The following is a 27,537-nucleotide window of genomic DNA, read 5'->3' as shown; positions in this document are numbered from 1 at the left end:
GCGAAGCCATACGGCTACAAACGAAAGCTCTACAGCTTTCTCAGAAACTTCGTAGTTAAAGAAAAATTCGCCCTGGTCCGGGGTGCGAACCCGGGACCAGTGCTTCATCGGAGCAGTCGCTCTACCGATTTAGCTGACCAGGACGGCAAGGTTATGGTAGGGCGAGAGCGAATTGATGAATAACTCGAAGTGGGAACTGTGTTGGTCAAATGTTTAGGGGAATCCCCCAAGGTGGATTAGATTTGTAATAAGGGAGTAATTACTCACTGACATCCACCCGAGCGAAGCCATACAGCTACAGCCATACGGCTTCGCTTGGGTGGATGTCAGTGAATAATTATTCCCTTATTAAGTCGAGAACTGCACGAAAATTAAAAATCACATTCAGGGCATCAAAAGTTAGAGACACAATACATCTTTGCTTCAATTATTTTGTAGAAAATACGTGCACTGAATCATCTCTTCGGAGCATTGTCCAGCCGTTAGTAATAGGATCATAATTTCGCGTCTCTGCTTCTCTCTTCTCTTCTCCGCGCTTCTTCGTGACCTGCCCTGCACCTCTGTCAGCAGTATAATTTCGAAGACAATCCACATCGCATTGTGAAAGCTAGCGAATATCCCTACTGCCCTCCGAGGTTTAAACCTCACCATGGTTTCATGATTTCATTTGAGAGGAGTGTCTAAAGAAGCGATCCAGTTTTTTGCATTCTACAGGATACCCTCTTGATGTGCACACCCAGCACCACGCGGTGCAAAGGTGCTACGGCTGTTTGGGTCTGTTCTTTGGGACATGTCATATATAGCGATGGTCGAGGTAATTTCTTGTAATCACAGTTCTTGGCGGCAACGCCTACGCTAGTGTTAGTATGTATACAAAAAGCAAAACTGGCTCGTCATCTGGTGTACTGTGAGCACGTCACGTGTCGGGGTCCTAAACACACCATATGAGAGGGGGCACTATCTCTAGCTAATGTGTTAAACATTGTCCCTTGAAAAATATAATGCGTTTCTTTATCAGCATCTTCAATCAAATACAAAAAAAATCCTGACCGAAGTGTTAGGTGTAGCGCGTAATTATTCGTGGCGTCTAAGAGGCCGTCCACATGAACTGCCTCTGCGGTGCTAGAGTGTTCGCTTGCGCCGTCCTGACCTGTGAGAAAACTATCCTCTATGGGGGTGCCTGTCACATTTAGGAAGTGATCGGTCTCACTTTAAGGCGACAGACTGCAAAAGTGCAGCTTTCCCCTAGCCCTTATGGACGCCTTGAAATCGGGGCATAAGTTTACCCAGATATGGAAAAATCTTTGAGATTTAGCAAATAACACGCAATACTTGCGAAAATGTTCCCCTGCTGTCTCCTGCCTTATGAAATGAAGCTGCTGGTCACCTAAAAGTGAGCTGTTGCCTCAGTTTCCAAAACACGTGGATTCTTAATGTGTTTTCAATATGTATGCTTTTTGTTTCTGTTATTAGTCCTAGTGAACGTGAATGTTCTGTGGGAGTTCCAATAAATATTAGTATTACTTTAGCCCTTTTTCTTCTGTCTCTTCCTCCATTAGACCCAGTCAAACTGCGCGTCTCTGAAAGAAGCGGAGATATTCGACCACGCAAAGGGTTTTTTTATACAGTCAGAAACCTGTTTTTGTTGTTCAAGGCAGCTCCCAGAAAGGGGGAAGGTTCTGGCTACGCAGGGGGTTCATTTGACCTAATATGTAATGGCTGTAACGGTAAAAGAAAATCTAGCAATAGTGCGTGCATCCTATGAATGAAAGGCCCTCCGTTTACACTTGGTGTTACTGGTAGAAAGCGGATCACATTAAAGAACATTTCTACGGTGGGTTTTCGTTCTCCCGATTTTCACCAGAAGCCGGTCTTTTCATTAATTGTCGAACAATTGTAATTAACCCTCGGGTGTCATTGCTTTTGCGCACATTTGCTGCGTACGATGAACAGTGAAGTGCAATGTTTTTGCTACTGAAACAGGGATCCTGATGGCTGGAAACGAGGGAAAAATGGCGGGCACCATGTGGTTACAGCACAGCGTGCCCAGGGTCGTTGAGAACTTTAAAAATGGCTACGCATACACGAAGAGTGGAAAAGAAAACACGGAGCTTTTCTTCTGCATATCGATGCACCTGAAATCCATGAATACGATACGTAAGTGGTCTGCAGTGCTTAGTAATACTCCACAAACTAGAAGCCCCTTCTTGATACCCATTGACATTGAATAATCCTTGCACACAATATGGAGTTGCGAGTCCGGTATGAGGCGAACTTGGCCAAGTCACGCTTGGTGAAGTTTGTGAGCGCATTTGTTTTTGTGTGTGTGAAGGAGGAAGTGCTTTTGATTGTATTTTAATTTGAAGGCCTTTAATGGCTCATACTTTTGTCCTTTAACAAAGCGTGTCACATGCGTTTAACCCGGGATGTAAAAACGATAGAAAAGAACCAGTGGTTGCTTAAAATAGAGGATGAAAAAATGAACCTAGAATTCTAGTTTGATGACTCTTGGTTCGTCGCCGGCAGCGCTCATAGAAAGAAATATTAAGTTTTCACAGGGCGTACGCTAGCTTTGCTCTCAGTTGCACTTTACGCGCATCCTTCAAAAGCACGCAAAAAGCAGTGTGTGTAGGGCGCACAAACGTGGAAAAACTGGTGTCGTTTGATGTGAAAATTCACGTATTATTAACATTGGCATTTCTTCCCTGAATCGAGGTGGTAACGACAGCGTGTTGCTCATTGTTATTTATTTGAGAAAGAGATAAAAAATTTGTGGACTGCGCTAACAGACGTCTGACTGTTGAAATTAGGCCTGACTCGGGTACGACTCTCCAATCGTGCAAACACATTGATTACATTTTGCTGGTGCATGCGGCTAATGCTCAAGGATGATGACCGTCCGTTATGATTGATTGCATTGTGCAGAAACAAAAAAAAAATCTGTTTGAAATACATTTGCGCAAGTATTTACACGCAGATATTTACACGTCACATGAACGACAGCATCACGGTCCAGTCGGGGCATTATGGAGCTGGTGGGGCACAAGACAAGCACTGCTCAAGCAGCTACAGCGTTACTGTTGTCACCGTCATAGGCGTCAAAACTACGAAAGGATATGCCGTGTTTTGAACTTGTGAAGACCACAGCAAGTGGTACGTGACACGGAACAAAGAGGTTTTCTGCTTCTCGTCGTTCAATCGCATGGCGAGTAGGCCCTGACGGAGTATTTACGCTGAAAGGAAATAGCAGCTTACCTCATACAGCGTTGCCTCTTTTGTTAAAGTTTACCAATTCAATGCCGTCGAGGCCGACACTTTTTTTTACGCTGGTGACGCTTCGCACTTCGATGTAGCGCGTTACAGATGCATAAATTCCACACCGCAATCCAAGTTTACCACCACCACTTTTCGCATCAGAATTCGCGATCTGTTCAGATTTATCCTACGGTCGCCGAAAACAAAGCTAAATACGTGGTGGACTTTTCAGTACCCCTCAAAATTATATATTCGTGCGTTATCAATTCTGATTGAACAAGTACTTCATGTGCTGTACTACGAGCAGCTAAAAGCCGTGTTCAAGGCTACTAGTGTGAGTTTTGGCTGGTTGGTATATTTGGTTATGTGGTTTAACGTCCCAAATTGACTCAGCCTATGAGAGACGCCGTAGTGAAGGACTCCAGAAGTCCAATTGTCCTGGCAAAACGTGGATGGATCCTCCCTAGAAATTTGAATTTATGGCTTTATGCAGCTTTGTGTTGCGCTTTTTGTCGGAGGTAGATATTCCTCCTGTGCCCGCAAAGTTCCTAGAGGGCTGGAAGAATGGGGGTGCTTCCTTGTTCCGATCTGTTCTTTTTTTACCAGCTTGGTTCGCTGCCAGTTATTCACTAAGCAGGTTGCCTCCGGGCCTTTTTTTGGAACAGCTTAAGACAACTCGTTTTAGGCGGAGTGAGTTTAGGTTAGTAGCTCAATGCATTTTCTTAGCCTTTAATTGGCTTGGCATTCAGATAAGTTTGCACTCCCTGCAGCTGTGCCCACTAACATTGTGGCTGCTGTCAGGGATACGCTACACCTTGAGCTTTGGCGTGTTTTCTGCAAATCTGGAAGTCTTGTGGGAGGTGCAGCGCCTTAATCTGGGAATCGCTCCGTCATATAAGTAAAAAATCTCCGTCCCTATCTATGATTTCAGCTCCACTTGGTGCTTATGTTTCTTCCCTCCCTTTTACTTCGTTCGTGAAAGTTTATTTAATTTACTGATTTAGTTCCTATTTGTCTCACATCCTTTGTCTCACATCACATCCTAGCGGCGATGTATCGATGGAGGCGAAAGACAAAAGGCGCCTGTGTGCTACTCTATATAAGCGCGCTATAAAATCTCAAATTTTCTGAGTGTTCCTCTGCGGCGTACCTCATAGCACATATGTCGCTTTCAGATGTTAAACCCTCTGTACAAGACCATACTCTACGGAGTTCATAGCAGATTCGGCATTTTAAATGAAGCGGGCTCGCTTCATAACATATCCTGTTGTCTAGAAGTGACAGATTTGTTCAGCATGTCTCGATTGAAAGATGCATAAACAGCACATACAGAGTCCATGCATTTGCAGCTGAGTGAATAGAGCGCTAGCAAACATTTAGGGTTTCTTGCTGCACTTGTCAGAACCATTTGTCCTAGGAGGCCGCTCCGGTGGCTCAGTGGTTATGGTGCTCGGCTGCTGACCCGAAAGACGCGGGTTCGATACTGGCCACGGCGATTGCATTTCGATGGAGGCAAAATTCTAGAGGCCCGCGTGCTGTGCGATGTCAGTGCACGTTAAAGAACCCCAGGTGGTCGAAATTTAGGGAGCCCTTCACTACGGCGTCTCTCATAGGCTGAGTCCCTTTGGGACGTTAATCCCCATAAACCAACCAACCAACCAACCAAGCAACCAACCAACCAACCAACCGACCGACCTACCGACCGACCGACCGACCGACCGACCGACCGACCGACCGACCGACCGACCGACCGACCGACCGACCGACCGACCGACCGACCGACCGACCGACCGACCGACCGACCGACCGACCGACCGACCGACCGACCGACCGACCGACCGACCGACCGACCGACCGACCGACCGACCGACCGACCGACCGACCGACCGACCGACCGACCGACCGACCGACCGACCGACCGACCGACCGACCGACCGACCGACCGACCGACCGACCGACCGACCGACCGACCGACCGACCGACCGACCGACCGACCGACCGACCGACCGACCGACCGACCGACCGACCGACCGACCGACCGACCGACCGACCGACCGACCGACCGACCGACCGACCGACCGACAGACCGACCGACCGACCGACCGACCGACCAGCCAACCAACCAACCAACCAACCAACCAGCCAACCAGCCAACCAGCCAGCCAGCCAGCCTGCCAGCCAGCCAGCCTGCCAGCCTACCAGCCTGCCAGCCTGCCAGCCTGCCAGCCTGCCAGCCTGCCAGCCTGCCAGCCTACCAGCCTGCCGACCGACCGACCGACCGACCGACCGACCGACCGACCGACCGACTGTTTTTCCTAGGGGTTCATGTAATGCGATTTTCTGGATTGGTTACTTAAACATTCTGTGCAAAATAAACCCTTCTTTGTTGAAGTAAGCAGGTTTGTCTTAGGACGATTCCGAAGGCGGGATAGCGTAAGTCCCATGAAGAATGAGCTCAACTGGGAACTACTTGCCTCTCGCCGAAGGAAACTACGACTTAAACTCTTTTACACAATATTTTATAATAAAACCGGTATTAATAGAGAAACCTATCTGAAAGAGCCTCACTATGTTTCCAGGCGCACAGACCATAGGCTCCAAATTCTTGAGTATCACTAAAGGACTGGCACTTACGCAAACTCTTTTTTTGTTAAAACAATTGGCGAATGGAATCGACTCAGTGAAATGCAGGTGTGCTGTACTCACTAGGATGTATTTTTTTTCAATGCTGTAACCCCCCTGCTGTAACGCCTATGGGCGCTGCGGGGTAACCTCTGAATAAAGAATAAAGAAAGCATATGTGTATTGCGTTATCTTCACCGTAGCGGTAGTGGCGAAGTATGCACGACGATCTGTGCGCCTCTGCCGTGGCTGTTGAGCAGAGGAGTGCCCGTCTCAAAACCGCCGTGCGGAAGCAAACTATATCAAATTTTTGCGCCTTCACGGCAAAATTGCCGTTTGGCTAGTGCGGAGCGACTCAGGCAGCAGATGAGCTATAGTACGGTTACCTTCATATCCAGATTATTTGATTTGGACTGCTAATCTTAAGCAACCACTCTTTTGAGGGCTACCAGATGGTCCCCATAAAGGCATCTTCAATAGCCACAATTAACTGAGACCCTGTTCAGAACTGGCAGGCAGTGCGTTGAGCGTTTAAAATATTAAAAGTAGCCAATGCTCAGGCAATTACACGGCAAGAAACAGCTTGTACGTTAAAAATCAAGCTTGAAACCTTCCGTTTCCTGATGTTTCATCTTGGGCAAGAATGCTTCAAAGAAAATAACGATGGCCGAGGAGCAATTTGTTTTCCTAACAATTACTAACAACTAACAGTGATGCCCACTTAATGCTTTCCATGCACCAGAGATGAATAAAGTTAAATCAAGGTTGGTGCATATTGCTGCTCCGATAAATATGGTTGTTAGTATTTGTAATCCATGTGTTTTTTAAGGTGCATAGGGTGGGGAATTTTTTTTGCTTGTTTCTTTTAAGCTTTTGGGCAAGGTTTGAAGAAAGATTTAATGTTGGCGCCCAATTCTTCAGTTTCTCCTAATATCTTCCAAATATCTTCAGTTTCTTGAAGAGCGGTGTAAGGATAAAAAAATTTCATTTTACGGGAAACAAATTTCTGCCGGATGTTTGCACAGATTCTTTTTCGTTTTTGCAAACCCTGATACATAATCAATTCGGATTACATTAAACCAATGTTTGCATTTTTTTGTAGTCTCCTAAAATAACGAGTGTAAACGCTCGTTTGTGGAGCCACATAAGACCACCTACTCGAAATTATTTATTTTGCGGCCTTCTTCAGCTAACAGTATCAGAGATTTTCCAAATTCATAACAATAGGCAAGAATGGAAAACATTTTTTTACGTACAGGTACTGACGTTATACATACTGTTATTTCCTCTCTCTCAGCTTTCTCAAATGAAACGAGGCGGGGAAATCCCTTGCGCCATGGACATACTTTGGCAGACCTCTTCAGGGAAAGGATCGCCCAAAGAAGCACGTGCAATATTGAAAAGACGGACTAGTGAACGCTGAGAAATATAGGCGTCAGGAATAAAGAGGCCTGCGTCTAATTGATATTCATGAACGAATCCCAAAGCTTTCCATCCGTGTGAGCGCTCGACTTGGGCTGCGCGTAACGGTAGAAATCTTAGTAGGTAAAAAAAAAGGGTTTATCACGTGCAAAAACACACTTTTGGAACTATTTAAACATCGGCTATCGCATTTCTCCAATCTAAGCAAACCAAAATTTACTTTCTCCAGCAGCGCTGAGCTCAGCAGAAACGTGGATATCTAATCCAGTGCGCACCTAGAGCGCATTGCTTCCCGTTCTGGAGCTGCAGTAACCTTTTGTATAGGGTATTTTTTTTAACACTTACAAATAAAAGGTCGTGCGCTGATGAGGGCTTAGGCATTAAAATATATAATGCTGCTGTTAGGCCTGCAACATAGGACATTTGATCTCCAAACGACCACTAACTTCTGACTGGCTTACTATAAAAGGTCTCTGCATAGATGCTCAAACAAGAAAGTCTCTTGTAGATGTCACAGACGTCAGCGGTGATTCTTTCCTATACACGTCCAGTCCGGATCCTCGGGGGCAGCAGAAGTGCCCCAGCAGCCCTCTGGAAATATCAAGGAAAAGGCGGTTCTGCTGCTTAGAAGATCAGCAACTGGATGAAAAATATAGACACGAACTCAAAGAGGACGGCTCATCCTTACTTACATTGGGCGGGAAACAGATTTTTTATTACCTGTAACTACTTAGGCCTTTTTTGCAATCTTTACAGTATACGCCGCTTAGCTATGAGTGAATCTGGGACTGAGCACTTTGTGTGTCTGATGGCTTTCAGCAGGGAGTCCCATACTCTGAAACCAACTTGCGAACTGCTGTGCGCTTGCTAGACTATTGAACATTACTGATAACATGTCTATATATTGTCACGTAGCGGTGATTGCAGTCCTTTCAGCAAGGATGAAGGTAAAGTGGCTTCTAAACAAATCTCTTTATTTGGGCTTACTTGCGCCCACAAAGGACTGGATCACTCGTCGGCGTCATAGCAACAAGCGTGCTCGGCGGTCGTCAAACAGACTGCCCGCTGCTCTGGGCCGTGCTCCTTTTAAAGCTGAGAGCGAGAACGGTGAAAAATTACTAGAACGTTCTGTAAAAACGTAGAATCGGCTCCACCTGGAAGGGATCGACCGAGATAAATCTAGGCGCGTCTTGCATCACAAACAAAGCGATAAAGCGGACTGCCAGCATCTTTGAACACTGAACAGACAATCTACAAATATTCGCGGCATTACTCCCCTCTCAAAGAAGCATCGACGCGATGCTTTCAAACATAAGGCGGCTACAACCAACTGAAAGCGATATATGGAACAATATACACAGAGTGTGGAAACACAACATCCTTCAGCGCGCATAATATGGCTTTAGACGGACGACATGGACAGCTTCTGGCCGTACGACGCGTCGCTGCGAAGCAGTCGTTTGGTCAGCGACGACTTCATAGTCCAGTTCACTTAGCCAACGAAGAACCTACTACGGGCTGAAATTGCGTAGGAAAAGCTTTTCACTCAATCCGCGGCGGCGAATGGGCGTCCAAACCCGTACTCGGTCTCTTGGGCTTCTATTCCGTCTTGCGCATTCTTATGGTGTCTTCGACTGGTCGCTCCCACGATCCGGTTCGGATTTGGCAAAGTGAGAGCCGCTCCAGCTCCGAGCGCATAGCGAGACCGGTCAAGCCGAATGGTCAGCAAGCTTTCAGAGCGAAAGCGCAGGAAGCAGAAAAAGGACGTAACTTCCGTAATGGCGTACCCAACGTAATGATTCGTGTTTTTTTCGACATTTCGCCTCGCAGAGCCACACAGCAGGGACGTTTTAAATGCGTCTAATACCTAAGCGCCTAAACTTGCTTGAACGGATGCGTAAAAACTGACGCCTTAGGCCTCGCCAGACCGGTCGTGGTGTGTCCTGGCTACCCTGGCTTCGCATCCGTCTCCGCGAAACGGCGGAAGTGGCTCTGTCACGTGAACACATCTCGGGGCCGCTCCGACTTTTTTCTCGGAGCGCCTCAGAGCGCTCTGAGCTGGAGGCGGGTGCTCTGAAAGAACCAGCCGAATGTAGTCAGAGCGCTTGATTTCGACCAGCCGAACGTGCGGCTGCATCTCAGAGCGCTCTAGAGCGATCTGAAACGACCAGTCGAAGACACCATTAGATTGTAGTGTCTGGCGTCGGTCGGGTAATCTGCCAATTCTTAGGGCTTCTTCTGCGCATTGAATGTAGGAGGCGACATCGACACCATCTTTTTTGGTAACTTTGGGCAGCATGGCGTCAAGCGCGGTCATGGCCCCCCTGTCATGGACGAATCTATATGGCGTCTTCTGGTTGGTCATTGCGATGTTGCAGGCGGAGACGATATAAGGCAGGATGACGTCCCAGGTTTTGTGTTCGGCATCGACACGTACGTCGTGCATATCGACGATGGTTTTCTTCGGACGCTCGCTACGTCACTTCGTCTGCGAGGGGCAAGCACTTGTCCTCCTGTGACTGGTTTGGATGTAACGCAGGATGGCTTGCGTCAGTTCCGCCATGAATGCTGTTCCTCTGTCGGGGACAAGCACATTGGGGGGCGCCGTGTCCCAGAAGAATGCACTCCATAAAAAATTTGACGATTTATGTTGCCGTTCCGTTCGGTAGGGCGGACTCGCTGTACTACTGTCAAGTAGTTGGTCGTTATGATGATCCACTTATTTCTAGATATTGACTTCGGGAAAGGGCCAAGCAAGTCCATGCCAATCTGTTGAAAGGGCCTTGAGGGGGGCTCAGTGGGGTTCAGAAATTCTCCTGGTCGAGTGGGAGAGGTCTTTGGTCGCTCACAATCTCGGCAGGGTTGCACATAATATCCGACATCGGCAGACAGTCGAACTAGTTTGGTTTATTTGGGTTTAACGTCTCAAAGCGACTAAGGCTATGAGGGACGCCGTAGTGAAGGGCTCCGGAAATTTCGACCACCTGGGGTTCTTTAACGTTCACGGACATCGCTCAGTACACGGGCCTCTAGAATTTTGTCTTCACCGAAATTCGGCCGCTGTGGCCGGGATCGAACCGGCGTCTTTCGGGCCAGAAGCCGAGCGCCGTAACCGCTGAGCCACCACGGCGGGGCAGTCGGACTAGTAATACTTGTGAATGCAGCGGAGGGTGCGAGCAAGGTCCAGAAATTTAGCTGTCGACTCGTTGTGTGAAACATAAAGAATTTTTCCGCGCAGACTTGCAGGTAAAACAAGGAGGTAGGCTGTTTTATTCGCAGCGAAGTTCTTCCTCACGAGGACATCATTCTGTCGACAGAACGGAGACAATCCTCGCATGAACGAGGCGGGGGGTGAATGAACCTTGCCTTCCAAGTATTTGATGAGGCATTTTACGTCGGGGTCCGAGCGTTGTTGTTGTGCAAAAGAGCTGGAGCTGATGGGTCCCAGGAAGGCGTCCTCATCGTCGTCCGGCGGCGGTGCATCAACAGGGGCTCGTGACAGGCAGTCGGCGTCAGATTGCTTCCATCCGGACTTCTAAACGACGATGACGTCAAACTCATGGAGGCGCAGGCTCGATAGAGCGAGGCGGCCGGAGGGGTCCTTCACTGGCCAGCCAGCATAGTGGGTGGTGATCGCTAATCAATTTAAACAGTCATCCGTACAGGTAGGGGCGGAATTTCGACGTAGCGCAGATGACGGCAAGGCATTCTTTCTCAGTTTTATAACAATTAGCCTCGGCCTTGGACAGCGAACAGCTAGCGTATGCGATTACGTTCTCCACTCCGTCGGTTTTAAGGCGAACGCCTTTATTGCCTCATCATTGTCGATAGAAAGTTGTCAGCAGAAGGTTGTCATCAGAGAGCAGAGGTGCAGCGCTTTCAGACAGCCTCCGTTCTTTATAGCCTGCGCTATGCGCTCCTTAATAAACTCCTTATGTTGGCCACTTTGCCTTTATTGATTAACCTTGATAAAGTTCAAAAGGGTTGAGAATTGGGCGAGTTGGTACGAATTCATACTGCTGTGGCACCACAAGGACAGGGATAGAGACAGAGTGCTTTTAATAATTTTTTTCAGTTGTTAGTGAGCACTTGTGTTGTTGTCACTCTGTCTCTGTCCCTGTCCTTGGGGTGCTACAGCAGTATGAACAACTTTGATAGGTCTGTCACTTCGATTTTGTCTCTATGGTTAGACGCTTTCAAGCTTTTGTGCTTACTCTGATCTTTCGTTTCTTGATATAGCTTGCCGGTGCCCTATGTAAGCCTAAACATCAAAAGTAATGCGACTGCATTTATCCCTTTTTCGTAAGCTTGTAAATATCGCAATGAATTTTTTGTTGGGATCGCTGATCCGGTAATATATGCTAGCGATATTGCCCTTAAACAGTACAGCTGTTCCTGATAACTCGCAGCAGAAGTGCCCTCAGCTTCATTAAACAATAAGTAAAAAAAGGTAGGCAAAGCTACCATTAAGCCGCTATGAACTTGCACACAATGCAAAATTTTCCTCTAAATAACAATTCAGCTCGGTTACAAGCCACGTGCACCAAGGAGAGCCGCGCTGTCAAAACTATTGCGGCGTTTTATGAGTCACGGCTACTGTGTGTTGTGTAAAGTGGACATTTTTAACGCAATATGGGCTTGTAGAGACACTGAAAATATATAAAAGAGACACCATTTTCACCTATTTTTGAAAGACGATAGGCACAATTCGGTCCCGGTGGTCGAAAAAGCCAGCTCAGCACGTCCAGCAGTATGAGAGTCTTGGTATGGATTTTAATATGTACGTGGGCTTCGATGCGTGGGATCTCCGAAATGTGCGGATGTTGTTGGGATGTACATAGCAGTGTGTGCAAGTTCGAAATCCGATCAGACTATTGACGTAGTGTTTTTAGCTCTGCCTCATCAGCGTGTTGATCATGCAGCACGGACATTGCTTGCCACCCCACGTCCCTTGTGCTTAGGAATTTCCAGGCTGAGGTATGCTGTTCTTTTCCGCTTTGGTGTTTTTTTAGTGTTTGCGCGCACTTTGTGAGTTTTAGATTTTTGGGGGCCGTAGGTTGCGGCTCATTGCCCATATGGACTGTGGTTTAGGCATTTCAAACTGTACGGGAGAGTATATGGCTTGCTAGAGTTCTCCCCAGCCTGTCCTGGCCGGCAACTAATACCACAGTGACGTGTAGGTAATTTTAGAGCCCGCGCTCCTGGTCTTGGTGTCGCTCTCCAAGGGTATACAGGGAGTCAGATTTAACAAGAGAAACGTTACCATTCCCGTCAATGAAGTGATCACGGGTGCTGCCCTTTACAAAGCCTCAATGCGCTAACGTCGCTGCTTTAAATATGTGCGCCAATAAATTTGCCATGCCTTGTGGGGGTGCCCTCGTTCCCTGTAGTTCGCTTTTTCCTTCTCATCTCGTTCCATGTGGTTAGCTCCCCCGAACGCACTCTCCTTAGTTGTGTTACTTTAACTAACAGAGGAGGGAACTCGCGTCGCAGCGACACCTGTGCCACGGATGGCGCGTTTGCTGCTCGCGCGCGGTGCAGAGACGGGGCTCTTCTGCTCGGCATCTGGAAAGCATGCGGACGTGCAGCGCGCGGCTCCGCTCTTCGCCGGAGGGCGCGTTCTGGTCGCAACATGCTCCCGGCAGCCTGTCCCGCCCGGGCTCGGAGTTTTCCCTTGCCCTATCATGGGAGAACATTCGCTCGTAACCATGCTGGTGAGTCGGACGACCTCGATTCCTCAGTGTAATTTGTTGCTAGCTGGCGTTATTGTTGTTGTAGCAATAAATGTCTTGTTTGTGTCAAGCAGTGTGTCGTTCCCTTGTTCCCGCAGAGCAAGGCCCGCCGTCGTCAGTGTGCGCTCGGTGGCGTCCGGGACCACAGGGTGGGGTCCGCGCGGTTTTGAACTGGGTCAGCCGCGGTTAAGCGGGGAGAACGTACGTTTATCTCTCCCAAAAAAACCTCCACATCTGGCGTCCAACATGGGGCCTGCTCTTGGAACATTAGACGACTGTCTCTTCTGTTCGAGGAACGCTCTTTGTCTGGACTTGACAAGTGCTAAGCCTAGCGCGGATTTTGATCGCTAGGATCTGCTGAATGCTTTCTTGAGTGCGAGGTGTATTGCGCTGCTGCATGTTTGAACTTTTCGACATGCTCAGCATGTTTTTCGTCAAGTTTTTCTTCCTGGAGTTTCTTCACAAGAACCGCGTGGTCCGCATCGAGGGAGCGCGAGGCCTAGCGCGCGCGGAGTTGCCGAGCCCAAAGCGACTTAGTACAGAAGCCGCGTGGATGGTCCGAGTTTTCTGTATGTATTTCCTCGCTGTTTCTTTTTCGACTCTGGGAGTCGGAGCTCCGGGAGCCGGGCGGCCTGGGGCCATGGGTGCCGCTACGAGCTCGCTGGTATTGCCGCTCGGCACCGGGCGCTCCGACACCGTCCGATACGGTGGCCGCCGGCCGCTCAGAAGCTCCTTCGTGCAGTGAGCGGGGTAAGACCACCCCACAAAGCTGTCTCCTCACGGCTGCGCGCACGAAACCCTTTTGGGGTCTTTCTTTTGTTCAGGGTCCGCGTCACAATGACAGTGAGGCCTAAGGTTTTTCATAGCTGCCTGCACCTTGTCGCAAGAGACACGACCACCGGACCGTGGTGTGGAGAGGGGTGCACTTTCATGCCCACCCGTTTTGTAACCTCGCATGAACGGAGCAGTCTCGTTGAACTCAAGACAGGGCTTTGTTCACTCGAACTTTGCGTTGCACAGCCGCCCGACACGTTTTGCTAGCGAGTTGGCATTGAGCCACGAGGCCCTTGTGGACGCCGTTTCCCCTCCTGTGACCTACGTGAAAGGCATACGGAGTGTGTTTCGGAAAGCTTGCAGATCCAGTGGAATCACTCCGGCTCGCTACAGGTGCACATCGCCTCGCTGCCGCCTGCTGCGACGGAGCGGTTTGTACCCTGTTCGCCGCATCCATCCGGGGCAGCCGTGACGAGACCAGACAGGAGACACATCAGGCTGCTGCTGCCCTGGCGACTACTGCAGAATCCTGGCCTGCAGTGGTCAACAGGCTTTCTCTTCGCGGGCCTGCGGACACGTAGTCCGCAGGCCATGTGAGACGTCCAAGCGGAGACCTTCACGCCGCCTTCGGAATACCGCGGAAGACTGCGTGCACGCCGTCGGCGTGACCTCCGCTGCAAGACCTGCCTCAAGTGCATGAAGACCAGGAGACTCCTCCATAGCACGTACTTGCGGGCGTGTAGGTCTATTTAATGTTGGGGGGATGTGGGGATGCCCTCGTCCCCTGTGGTTCGCTTTCCCCCTCAACTCGTTCCTTGTGGTTAGCAACCTCCCAACGCACTCTCCTTAGTTGTGTTACTTTAACTAACAGGGGAGGGCGCTCGCGTCGCAGCGACACCAGCGCCACGGATAGCGCGTTTGCTGCTCGCGCGCGGAGCACAGACGGGGCTCTTCTGCTCGGCATCGGGAAAGCACGCGGACATGTAGCGCGCGGCTCCGCTCTCCGCCGGCGCCCACCTTCTGGTCGGAACATGCTCCCGGTAGCCTGCCCTGTCCGGCCTCGGAGTTTTCCCTTGCCCTAGCATGGGCGAACATTCGCTCGTAACCATGCTGGTGAGTCGGACGTCCTCGATTCCTTAGCGTATTTTGTTGGTAGCTGGCGTTATTGTTGTTGTAGCAATATATGTCTTGTTTGTGCCAGCCAGTGTGTCGTTGCTTTGTTCCCGCAGAGCAAGGCCCGCCGTGGTCGGTGGGCGCTCTGCAGCGTACGCGACCACGGGGTGGGGTCCGCGCGGTTTTGAACTGGGTCAGCCGGGGTTAAAGGGACACTGAGCAGAAATTGAAGATGACTTGTATCGACAGAATACCAGCACCTGATTACAAAAACGCCACTCATACTTGTTATGTATACCCACAATAACAACCCGGCTTCGCATCCTGTGGCGCTATCTCTACGTGGCCACCTCGTCCTAACAAGGCTCCACAGCCAGCGCCACCTACGTACAGCAAACCAAGCTCAAATCCTGAATAAACCTCAGTTCCTTTTCTGTTCACAACTGGGCTGGTCCGTGTCGTCAGTCTCTCCGACAATAACCAAACATAACATGGTGTCAGAATAACCTAGAACCCCGTAAACATGGCCAGTGTGTTTCTGCAACCACCTCCTCACTTCGAGCCCGGCGACAACCAGCACCAAGCATGGGAGGACTGGAAAGACGCCTACAACATCTACGAACTCGCATGTGAGTACGCCAGCAAGCCTCCAGCTACTCTCAAGGCCCTACTCCTCCATGTTCTCGGGCCCCGCGGCCGCCGCGTCGCCCAGACATTCCCCCCTCAACATCAGAGCGCCGACGGCGCGCAGACGCCGGATCAAGTTACGTACCTCCTCGAGCAGTTCGACGCTGTGTACAAGCCATACAAAAACGTAATACAGGCGTCGGCTGTCTTCAACAGCATGCAACAAAAAGAAAACCAGCCGTTCGACGACTTTGTAACTGACGTCCGCAGGCAAGCAGAAAAATGCGACTTTGGAGAAAAGGCAGAGAGGCTCATAGGGGACCGCATCGTTGTCGGAATTAGAGACACAGCATTGAGGGAGCGACTTTTCCGTGAACGGGGCCTCATGCTTGACAAGATAATTACAACATGCAAAGCAGCAGAGATTTCTAAGAAGCACGTAAAAGACCTGCAAGAGCCCAAGCGTGAAGTGCAAGCCATAAACAATCAGAAAAGATGGAACTCGTCAAAACAACCAGCTTTGAGGACCCCGCATTCGATCCCGAAGCAGAAGCAGCAACGCGAATGCTTGCGCTGTGGTACAGCGCACAAGCCGCGAGCCTGCCCCGCTTACGGTCACAACTGTTACACCTGCGGCAAATTCGGGCATTTTTCGAGCATGTGTAAACAACGCCAACGAGGAAGCAACTCCTCAAGTCAGCGAATCGGGCTCCTTGAAGGTCCTCAGCAGCAGGATCAACAACAAGAATTCTTCCTGGAGAGCCTCGACCTCCTCAACGTAAACAGTGCCTCAGAATGGTTCGAAGCAGTCTGCGTGAATGGTCACAGCATCGGGTTCAAGTTAGACACCGGCTCCGTCGTGAACATCATGCCCATGCATCAAATCAGAAACTGGCGTATGCAACCAGACATAAAGCCGACGCATGCACGAGTGACGACGTAGAGCGGGCAGGAACTTCCTATATATGCTGAATGCTAACTGCAATGCTCAGCGGGCGAAAACTCCTTCATCTTGAATTTCCTCGTCGTCAACCAGCCGCTAAAGCCAATCTTAGGCGCCGACGCATGCAAGGCATTGCAGCTCATCAAAAGAGTACAGCCGCAGCGAACAACTGTAGCTGCATGCACAGCAACCGAGACCATAAGGAACGTGCTCGACGACTTTTCTGATGTATTTGAAGACATTGGGAAATTGCCTGGGGTGTACTCCATACAACTGAAACAAGGAGTGATTCCTACGGTGTCAGCTCCACGCCGAGTACCCTGCGCAATAGAGCACAAAGTGAAGGCTGAGCTGCAGCGCATGTAAGAAAACGGCATCATAATGAAGGTGACAGAGCCATCCGAGTGGGTTCACCCAGTTGTCATCATTCACAAAAAAGATGGCAACGTAAGGCTGTGTTTGGACCCTCGCAACCTGAACGCAGCTGTGAAAAGACAGCACTATCAGGTTCCAGTCCCTGAAGAGTTGTTCGCAACGCTGAACGGTGCAAAGATTTTTTCTGTTCTCGATGCTAAAAGTGCATTCTACCAGCTGGTCCTAGACGAGCCAAGCTCGCGCTTGTGCACCTTCACGACGCCCTGGGGAGGCTATCGTTTCCTTCGTGTTCCATTCGGCCTTGCAACAGCTCCTGAACTTTTCCAACAAGCCATAGACAGGGTGTTTGAGCAGCAACTAACTGTCAAGCCCTATTTTGACGACATTCTTGTGGCATCAAGAAACCTTGAAGAACATGCGGCCGACCTGAGACAGGTGCTGACCATCGCCAGAGCCAACAACCTAAAACATAACAAGGAAAAGCTCCAGCTGGCTTTGACGTCCATTACATGCCTTTGACACCAACTATCATCCCATGGGATTGCTCCAGATCCAGCAAAAGTGACAGCCGTCGAATCTATGCCACTGCCAACAAACAAGCAAGAACTACAGAGATTTCTTGGAATGGTTACCTACTTGACGAAATTTATTGCCAACTTGTCGGAACTCACAAGCCCTCTTCGTGAACTACTGAAGACTGATGTTCGCTGGCACTGGACGCAACAACATACCGACATCGTCAAGCTCGTGAAGTCAAGGTTGATTGCGGCACCCGTGCTTCGCTATTTTGATCCATCGAAGCCCGTGACAATTTCTACGGACGCCAGCTCCTACGGAATGGGATCAGTCCTACTGCAAGAAGGCAGACCCGTGGCCTACGCTTCAGCAGCTCTCACAGCCACCCAGCAGCAGTATGCGCAAATCGAGAAAGAACTGCTAGCCGTCGTGTTTGCATGTGAAAGATTTCATTACTACACGTTCGCACGAGAAGTGACCATACAGTCGGATCACAAACCTCTGATTGGCCTGCAGAATAAGGACCTGAACAAAATGTGACCCCGACTTCAAAGGCTACTACTGCGCCTCCAGCGGTACACCGTGACTCTGGCTTATGTTCCGGGAAAACAACTAGCAGTTGCAGATGCCTTGTCAAGAGCTCCCGATGGGTCAACAAGAATGGAAACAGCAGATCACGACCCCGGACTTGACGTTTCAAGTTTGGTTCAAGCAACTCCTGGCAGACTTCGCGAGATCGCTGAGGAGACATCACGAGATTCGACTCTTCAAACAATAACCAAATACATCAAAGAAGGGTGGCCTCAAAAACTCGCACAGGTAGACAACAAAGTCAAACCATTCTACCATGTGAGAAGCGAGCTCTACACAACGGAAGGCTTCGTGTGCTACGGCCAACGCTTGGTTATACCAGCCGCATGCCAGGCAAATGTGCTGCGCACGCTCCACCAAGCACACCGCGGAATCGTTGCGTGCAAGGGTTTGACAAGCCAGAGTGTGTATTGGCCAACTCTAAACCAAGACATCGAGACTTTGGTCAAGAGCTGCTACATATATCAATCACATCAAATTGGCAATCCACACCAGCCTCTATTGGACCGAGCCCTTCCAGATCAACCTTGGCAACAACTCGCCATTAACTTCTTCCATCTGCAGGGAAATACATACCTCCTGGTTGTCGATTATTTTTCCAAGTATGCGGAGGTCCGGCGGATGAGGACAACCACAGCAAGTTCGCTGATACAGATACTGAAGGAAACATTTGCCAAGTTTGGCATTCCAACGACAATCGTATCTGATCAGGGACCGCCCTTCGACAGCGACGAGCTCCGAAAGTTCTTCCGTGATTGGGACGTGACACACCAGCCGTCTTCTCCCTTGTACCCTCGTAGCAATGGCCAAGCGGAAAGAACAATACAGACCATCAAGGCAATGATGACTAAAGCAGCCGAGGAAGGCAAAGACCTAGCAGTAGTGCTCCTCAACTACCGCTCCACACCAATACCAGGAGCAAAATCACCGGCTGAGCTCCTGATGGGTAGAAAACTTCGCACATTCCTACCAACACTACCAAGTGCCTTGAAACCAAGCTTCCCAACTAAGGCTCACCAGAATCTTCTGCAGGAAAGGCAGAAACAACAACACAAGCATGCTGACCTGCACACAAGATACCTTCCTCCGCTTGTTCCTGGCCAACCCGTAAGGCTCCGAAATAGCCGCAACTGGGAAAAAGCCACCGTGGTAAACGTGGGCCTAGAGCCTAGAAGGTACACTGTGAAAACAGACACCAGAGGCATCCTTGTAAGAAATTGAATCCACCTGCGACCTCGAACGGCGGAACGTCCTACTACCCAAACTTCGCCAGAAGACTACGAGGTAATCGATTCAAGCACTGCTCAACAGAACCCAGAATATCCGGTCCTTCCTCCCCAACCACTTCAAGTACCTTCTCGCCCACCTCATACTACTCGAGCAGGAAGAAGGATCAAGCCTCCTGTACGTTATCCAAGCACAATCAGTGACTTCTGATAACCAGGATATTCCGTGTGCAACCTTCTCAATTTTCGTTAAAAAAGGGCGTGTTATGTATACCCACAACAACAACTCGGTTTCGCATCCTGTGGCGCCATCTCTACGTGGCCACCTCATCCTAACAAGGCTCCACAGCCAGCGCCACCTACGTACAGCAAACCAAGCTCAAATCCTGAATAAACCTCAGTTCCTTTTCTGTTCACAACTGGGCTGGTCCGTGTCGTCAGTCTCTCCGACAATAACCAAACATAACAGTATACTGACAACAAAGCTTTTGTAACGCAGAAAAGAGCAAGAACCAATATACAGGTATCACCGCCGTAAGCCAAACTCGCAAGTACAAGCGTGATGACGTCATAGGACAAAACAGTGTTGCTAGAGCGAATGGTTCTAGAAACATTGGAACACGAGAAGCCACGGACCAGTGAGGCGCAGCCAATGCATGCGCAAATCTCCTTTACGTCGCCAGATGGCGCCACGTACCCTGCAGCTACGCGCGCGCATGCAGCATCGGGAACAATCAGCGCCTGCTCACCGGCGGTAGGCGGGCTCCCGGTATTCCTCTAACGGTAACAAGGTACACGGTATTCCAAAGGTGTCTTCGTTGATGACTTCGAGAACGGGATCTATCGTAACGCTGGCAAAGCGCCGGTGCAAATGTAAACGAAGCGACGGTAGCGACGGCCGCAATAGCCGATAGATGGCTTCAACGTGCGGCCGGCGGAAGCTTTCTTTTCGGCTGCTTCCAGGCCGCACTGCTGGCCGCCAGAAATCACGGAGTCTGCGTTACATCATGTGCACGTCATGGTTTACGCCACTTAGTCCTCTGTCGTCGCAAGAGAATCCCAAGTTTGAGTCAGAGCGGCGGGAAAAACTTTTTCAACTTCGAATCCAAATTTCTTAGAAATAAATGCATCTTTCGCTGCCGACCAAGTGGAAACAAAGCCATAAAATGCCGAACTATCGGATTTTGCTGGAAAAAAAAAATATTAATAGAGCTCTCCTCACTGTCCCTCTAAGCGGGGAGAACGTATGTTTATCTCCCCTAATTAAACCCCACAGCCTTTCCAAGATGTGTGAAACCGTTACTGGACCTTACTTTTCCTGGAAACACAATTTTTATTTTTATTTTCATGCATTTCTAACCGCTGGGAACATTACAGCTTTCGAAGCTTATCGCTTTTCAAAAAATGCTGTACTTTGCTCTTAAATGGAGGAACACAAAAATTGTAGGCACAAGGAATTAGCAGCATTATTGGTATACGAAACAAGCTGACGGCCACTGAAACCAGCGGAGGCGACAGGTAATAACAGTCAGTTCCTTGCGACAATGCTGGTTGAAGGGGGAAATTAGTCGACCATACACAGTTCACAGAATGCTGCAAAAAATGCAGCTATATGACATCGGAATGATTGAATCCTATGAGTTCCGCATGAGCAGTCACGTTCGGTGACTATAAAAGCATCTCTAATGATAAGCTACCTGCTGCCGATACAAATACGGCCGGATATCAGATCTATAGTTTGGGCCTATGCTTACATTGAAGTAGTGGTCGTATTCAAGTTGATGATGGGAACGGGTAATTGATTACTAGACCACCGACTGACCGAACGAAAGCGTTTTTTGTATTGTTAGTGCCTACATGAAAGCATTGTTCTTCTGCTGGCTGCCTGAGTGCGCTTCATACAGTGCGGCCTATTATTTTAATTCTGTCAAATTTCCGGGAGCACAAAAGATCTCACTAGATTTAGTGTTGTAACGAAGACGAACTCGCTGCCCGGAAAGTGCGACAAAAGAAAGAGAAGTCTACATAAGCGCTAAACTGGCGAGTGAACTTTAATTGAACTTTCAAATATATCGCATCGTCAAGCAAGAAGCGAAGCGATAAAGGCAAACGAACATCCTTTAATGCCAGGCCAAAACATTACGTGTTCTCAATCCCAGAGGCCACAACTTCCTTTTACATCGATTGCATCCTGATATGTCAAGCAACAGGCCGCAAATGGGTTGTTATCATGATCATTTTATGTCCCTTAACGGCAATGGGTAGGGCATTACAAGCTGAGGAGGGGGGGGGGACGCATGTTCCCGGTCATATTTTGACAGAAAGCAAGCAAAAATGCATGGTAGCGCCACACATTGCTATGGAACCGTGCGTAATAAAAGTACAATGCGAAGAGTAAACGTACAAGAACACGCATGCGATTCATGTCCGCTTACGTTTACAAAAGATTTTACAGGCGAAATATGCAGAAAATAGTATCCAGGCGCAGATCAACCAGCAGCCCTCCACTATGGTGTTCCTCATGGCCCATGTGTCGATGAATGTGCGAGAAACCGCAGATGATGTAGGGAGCCAACACATACCATACGATATCTCAAATTTCATACTATACAAAAGGAAACTATGCAGTAGACGTATTTTGTCATGCGATGTAAAGGGAATTTACTACCTGCTCATTCCTGAGGAATCTCAAAATTTAGGGTATCTATCCTACAAGTAAAGTCAATATCAGTCAAAACAATGTCAGTACGCTTGGTTACCCAATGGACCAGCAATTTAGCGACTTCGGTTCCCATTCATGCTGGGAGATAAGATAAGCGTCACAAGTTAATTTGCAATTTAGGAGCACGTTAAACTCCACCAGTGAATGCTTAAACGCTTTAGCCAGGAATCATTTTGATATGTTTCATTCCTGCCAAAATACCGTGCATCAACAGAAATTCTTGCTTTAAATGCTTAGGTCCATGACTTCTATCCACCGTGTCTCTGTGGTGTATTATAGACTTTGATCAAAGTTTCCATTCTTGAGAACCGTATTACCGGTTGTGGAGAGCAGATTAAAGTTCACTTCTGATGCAAACATAATGGACGCCAAGCGAAAGAAAATTTACCTGGGACTACAGACTGATACGATCAAATTAGAAGAATGAATACGCTCGGACGGCAGGCCCAAGATTTAGCAACAAATAGGTACCTGAAGATCTAATGAAAAGGCGTTTATCCCAAAGCTCATGTTAACGAGTGCTCATGAACACTGAGTCTAAAACCCGTCGCCGATGGCGCTCATGGAAAGAAATGTTAAGATTTGTTACAGGGCCTACAGTAGCTCCGCTATCACTTGCACTTTACCCGCATTGCTTCAAAGCCTGCAAAAAACACTATATAGAGCGCACATAGAGCAAAACACTGCTGTCGTTTGATGTTAAAATTCACGTATTATTACCATTGGCATTTCGTCCATTAATCGAAGTGGTAACGATAGCTTGTTACTCATTGTTATTTAGTTGAAAAAGAGATAAAAATTTTGCGGACTGCGCTAACCGACATCTCACTGTTGGAATTAGGCCTGACTCCGGTATGATTCTCCATTCGTGCAAAAAGCATTGATTACATTTTGCTGGTACACACGGCTAATGCTCAAGGACGATGTTCAACCCGTATGATTTATTGCACTGTGTAGAAACAAAAAATATTTTTGAAATACCTTTGCGCAGGTATTTACACGCAGGAACACGGTCGTCAGATGTGCGACAGCATCACGGTCCAGTGGGGGAAAATGGAGCTGGTGGGGCACAAGACAAGCACTGCTCAAGCAGCTACAGAGTTACTGATGTCACCGTCATCGGCGCGAAAACTACTAAAGGATATGCCGTGTCTTCCAGTCGTGAAGACCACAGCAAGTGGTACGGTGACACGGAACAAAGGAGTTTTCTGGTTCTCGCCGCTCAATTGCATGGCGAGTACGTCCTGACGGAAGATTTCTTCGGAAAGGATATAGCAGCTTACCTTATACAGCGTTGCCTGTTTTCGTAAAGCTTCCCAATTCAATGGCGTGGAAGCCGACAATTGTTTTACGCTGATTATGCTTCACACGTGATTCCAGTGGCGTTAGAGATGCAAGCATTCGACACCGCAATACAAATTTACTACCACTCCGTTTCGCCTCAGAATTTAGTATCTGTTCAGCTTTTCCTAATCTCGCCTAAAACAAAGGTAAAAATCAGGATAACTTTTCAGTACACGTAAAAATTATTGATCGGTGCGTTATCACTTCTGATTGAACAAGTGCTTCATGTGCTGTACTACGAGCAGCCAAAAGCCGTGTTCAAGGCTACTAGTGTGGGTGTTGATTGGTTGGTATGGTTGGTTTATGGACTTCAACGGCCCAAAGTGACTCAGGGTATGCGAGACGCCGTATTGAAGGGCTCCGGAAGTTCCGACCAACAGGGGTTTTTTAACGTGCAGTGGCATATCAGAGTACACGGGCCTCTAGAATTTCGTCTGCATCGAAATTCTACCGCCGCGGCCGAATCGAACCCTCGTCTTTCAGGTGAGCAGCTGAGCGCCATAACAACTGAGCCACTGCGGCAGCTATTGTGAGTGTTGCGTTCTTGAAAGCGGCAAGACCGATTTTACCCTGTTGCAGCGCTCAGTGTGTGCCGCATGGCCTACTCGATTAGCGTATGCTGTAGTCATCCGGAAATTTTGTAGAGTAACCGCACATTCTTGCAAGGAACTCCAAAATTTCTCGGTGAGTACATGCAATGTAGTTGTTCAGAGGTGTCCAGTTGTTATGGTCGAACGTGAATGGATCTTCTCTAGAAACCTGCTTTAGGGCTTTATGCAGCTTTGGATTGCGGTTTTTGTCGGGGGTAGGTGTTCTTTCTGTGCCCGCAAAGTTGGTAAACTGCTGTAGGAATGTGGGAGTGGCCTTGTTCCGATCTGTTTTTTGTTTCGAAGCTTTGTTCTTTGCCAGTCATTTACAAAGTAGGTTGCCCCCGGGAGCCTTTTTCATAGTCCGGTAGCGGCCATGTTGCGATAGAGAAGAAAAACAAAAGGCGCCTGTTTTGCTCTGCTATACAAGCGCGCTGTATAATCGCAAATTTTCGGGGTCTTCCGCTCCGGCGTAACTCATAGCACATACGATGCTTACAGACGTTGAGCCCTGTAAGCGAGACCATGCTCTATGGGGTTCATACCAGATTAGGCATTTTCAAAGAAGCGGGCTCGCTTCATAACATGTCCTGCTGTATAGAAGTGAGAGACTGGTTGAGCATGTCTCGATTGAAAACTGATGCATAAAGATCAGATACAGGATCGATGTAATTTGAGCAGAGTGAATAGAGAGCGCAAGCAAATATTTAGGGCTTCTTGCTACACATGTCAGAACCGTATTCGCTGAGAGTCCATGCAATGAGATTTTCTGAATTGTTTACTTAAAAATTCGGTGCAAAGTAAACGCCTCTTTGTGGAAGTAAGCACCGAAGTTTGTGTATTGAGTTATTTTCACCGTAGCAGTTGAGGCGGAGGATTCAGGCCGATCTGTGCGCCTGTGCCGTGGCTGTAGACCAGGGAGAAGGGTCCGTCTTAAAACCACCGTACGGAAGCAACCTACATCGAAGTTTGGCGCCTTTGCGGCAAAATTGCCGTTAGGCTCGTGCGGAGCGACTCAGGCCGTACAGGTGCTATGGTACGGTTGGCTTCATAGCCAGCTTATCCGATGTGGGATGCTAGTCTTAAGCAACCACTCCCTTAAGGACTAGCAGACAGTCTCCATAGAGGCGTCTTCATTAGCCATAGTTAACTCAGAGCGTCTTCAGAAATGGCAGGCAATGCGTTGAGCGTTTAAAATATTATGAGTAACTAATGCACATTGAATTACATAGCAAGAAACAGCTTGTAGGTTAAAAAGCAAGCCGGAAAGCTTCCGTCTCCTGCCATTTCATCTTGGCCAGCAGTGCTTCAAAGAAAATAATCATTCCCGAGGAGCAATGCATATTCCTAGCAATTACTCTGGAGTTATCCACAGCGATGCGCACATAATGCTTTCCATGCAACGTCAGAGATGAATACGGTTAAATCAAGGTTGCCGTATATTACTACTGAGATAAATATGGTGCTTGCTATTTGTAACGCATGTGTTTTTTAAGGTGCAAAAGCAGATTTTTGTCCTTGTTTCTGTCAAGCTTTTCGGGAAGGTTTGAGCAAAGATTAAATTCTGGTTCCTAATTTTACACAAAATCTAATATCTTCAATTTCTCGCAGAGCGGTTTAAGCATAAAAAATTAGGTTTTACGGGAACCAAACCTCTGCTGGATGTTTGCACAGATTCTTTTTTTTCTTTTTTGCAAACCGTACGAAGAAGAAGACTATTTCCACCATGTGCAGTACACAGATGGAGGTCGACGGAAAAAAAGGCGTGAATGGGCGGCTTGACGAGTCCGTCGCCCGACATAATCTATTCGCATTACATTAAACCAATGTTTGCATTTTATTATACTGTAATAAAATAACGAGTGTAAACGCTCGTTCCTGGAGTCACATAAGCCCACCTACCCGAAATAATTTATAGCAATATCAGAGATTTTCGGAATTCGCAACATTTTGCAAGAATTGTTAACATTTATTTACATACAGGTACTGACGTTACACACACTATTCTTTTCTCTCTCTCATCTTTCTCAAATGAAACGAGGCGGGCAAATGACTTGCATCATCGAAATATCTTTGGCAGACCTCTTCAGCAAAAGCATCGCCCAAAGAAGCACGTGCGATAATGAAAAGGCTGAATAGTCAACAGTGAGAAATAAAGGCGGCAGGAATGAAGAGGCCTCTGTCTAGTTGACATTTATGAACGAACCCCAAAGCTTTCTATCCGTATGAGCGCTCGACTTAGGCTGCACGTAACGGTGGAAATGTCAGTAGTTTTGGAGTTATTAAAAGATCTGCTATCGCATTTCTTCAATCTGAAAACCACAAAATTTACTTTCTCCAGCAGCACTGATTTCAGCAGAAACGCGGATATCTAATACCATGGCCCCTAGAGCGCATTGCTGTGCGTTCTGGAGTAGCAATAACCTTTTTTAATAAAGTTTTTCTTTAACACTTAAATATAATAGGTGGTGCACTGATGAGGTCTTAGGCATTGAAAGATATAATGCCGTTGTTGGGCCTGGAGAATAAGACATTTGATCTCCAAAGGACCACTAACTTCTGAGCGGCTTACTGTTAAAGGTCTCACTCAGCCTTTGGTGGGTAAACATCAAGATGCATTGCTTTGCGTCTGATGAAAAAAAAGTGTACGCTCCTTCCTATGACGCACAACCTCGTTTTCGCTGTACGTTGTACAGACCTTTAAATGCTAATAAACTTGTCAACTACAAATAATTGATCCTTACAGGGCAATGTACTTGAGCGTTCCTTGCAGCCCAATTACATTGTCACACCATCGAAAACCTCTTGAAAAGCAGCAAGTTGAACAAAAAGACTAGTTAAATATCTTGGAAAAATTCCGGTCAATGCCCTATCATTCCGGAGGGTAAAGAGATGTTGAAATAAGAAAGCCTGAATCCTCGGAGGCAGTAGAAGTGCTCCAGCAGATCTCTGGAAATATCAAGGAAAAGGCGGTACTGTTGCATAGAAGACAAGCATAGAAGACAAGGATGAAAAATATAGACACGAACTCAAAGAGGAGCGTTGTACTGGAAAGAGGTTTTTTTGAAAACAGTAACTACTTAGGCCTTTTATCCATCTTTGCAGTATACGCCACTTAGCTATGAGTGAATTTGGGACTAAGCACTTTGCGTATCGTATCTAATGGTTTTCAGCAGAGAGCCACATACTGTAAAAAGACCCACTGGGCGGTGTTTTCTTGCACTGTATCTACACAGAGCTAAACTACACCTTGCATGTGAAAGCTGCTGAAGCCGCCACGACAACGACGGCGATGTAAGCGCACGTTCATACAATGGATGCAATAGCTCACATTTATCGTCAGCGTAAGAGTTGGTTGCCTTCTAATCTAAACGTGAAAAGCAGAGCGCCAGAACCCGCTCGAAACGCCGAGAAAGGCAGACACATAATACTTGGCCTCTCAATAGCAACGAAGATCTTTGAGCTTTTAGGCAACGAGGACGATGTCGGGTGTCGTCAAATATGCAGATAAGCAGAAGGCTCTTGCATAAAGGAAGAGGGCTCAGTGCAGTGCAAGCCGATGGTAGAACGCTCCGTGGACACACCTCGAAATGGAGCCAAGTGGAGAATCAGCGATCTTCCCGATTGGCGCGACTTCAAGCAACCAGAAGATGCACCGCTTTCTATGCGATACCATCAGAAGGTCGGC

The 27,537-nt window shown here is 48.1% G+C and overlaps 1 pseudogene; it reads left to right on the top strand.

The window, feature by feature from the left end:
- Positions 1-1,103: 1,103 nt before the first annotated feature.
- On the top strand, positions 1,104-25,988 carry LOC149346316 (cell-death-related nuclease 7-like; annotated as a pseudogene).
- The last annotated feature ends 1,549 nt before the right edge of the window (positions 25,989-27,537 follow it).

Source organism: Amblyomma mixtum, chromosome 4, assembly GCF_055824585.1.
Source record: "Amblyomma mixtum isolate Tamu chromosome 4, ASM5582458v1, whole genome shotgun sequence".
NCBI classification, from domain to species: Eukaryota; Metazoa; Arthropoda; class Arachnida; order Ixodida; family Ixodidae; genus Amblyomma; species Amblyomma mixtum.
Note: the sequence above shows the minus strand (reverse complement) of the source record. Positions and strands in the feature narration are given on the sequence as shown.